The 992-nt window shown below is 48.1% G+C and overlaps 1 non-coding gene across 1 annotated transcript; it reads right to left on the bottom strand.

The window, feature by feature from the left end:
* Nucleotides 1-505: 505 nt before the first annotated feature.
* On the bottom strand, nucleotides 506-638 carry LOC136332390 (small nucleolar RNA SNORA61). The gene has a single exon (XR_010730659.1). It is a non-coding gene; the product is annotated as a small nucleolar RNA SNORA61 (small nucleolar RNA).
* Nucleotides 639-992: the final 354 nt, after the last annotated feature.

Here is a 992-nt window from a genome sequence, read left to right as displayed (position 1 = left end):
AGTACAACATTGTTTGGCGGGCCGCATGCGGCCCACAGGCCGCGAGTTTGAGACCCCTGGATAAGTGCTGATCACACAGCAGTAAACAAAGTGAAGAGAAATTTCACCCCCAAATAGCATTCTTCCCAGCAATCCCTGTATAGGCGTGGAAGGGCAATGGGGAACAGACCTCAGCCTTCCTACGTACCAACTGCAGGAAGACCTTAGTGTCTTCCTCTGCTAGTGCCTCATCCAGAAAAGGCAGTCAGAAGATGGATTTTGGGTAGGGTTGCCCTAACAAAGTGTCACCAACGGGCTGCCTTAAACAACAATTTTACCATCTCAAAGTTCTGGTGACCAGCAGTCTGAAATCAAGGGGATAGCCAGGTTGGTCCGTTCTGGGGTCTGTGGGGGTAAGATCGGCTCCAGGTCTTTCTCCTTGGCTGACAAGTGGTTGTCTTCTTCCTGTGTCTCTTCCCTTCAGATACATTTGTCTGTGTCCAAATATCCTCCCCCCTTTTTTTTACCTTGTTTGAAATCAGCCTATGTGCTAGAAAACAGACGACAAGCACTGTGAGGCCAGCTTCAGGATTACTCTTCCTCCTTTTACGACCACCGAGACCGGTATTCAGATCCGATGGGAAAGGGAACTGGAGGGTTCTCCCCTTTTTATAAGGACACCAGTCACACTGAATTAGGACCCACCTTAATGTGGCCTCATTTTAATTTGTTAACTGTAAAATCCATCTCAAAATAAGGTTGTATTCTTAGGTAGCGGGGATTAGGACTTCAACATACCTTTGGAGGGGGAGATACAACACAATCTATAACAGATACCTGTCCCTGTGTCAACTCTTTGGGTGACTCTGGGGCTGCTGGCACACAGAAGAGTGGTTAGCGCTCACACTCTGGACCAATCTGTTCACTCCAGGGTGGTTTGTGAGTGCTGGGTAGCTTCTTACTGACCTGGGTTATGCTACTTAACCTCTCTGAGCTCCCACTTGCTTGAAAAA

Source organism: Saccopteryx bilineata, chromosome 3, assembly GCF_036850765.1.
Source record: "Saccopteryx bilineata isolate mSacBil1 chromosome 3, mSacBil1_pri_phased_curated, whole genome shotgun sequence".
NCBI lineage: Eukaryota > Metazoa > Chordata > Mammalia > Chiroptera > Emballonuridae > Saccopteryx > Saccopteryx bilineata.
This window is presented reverse-complemented; position numbering and strand designations above follow the sequence as displayed.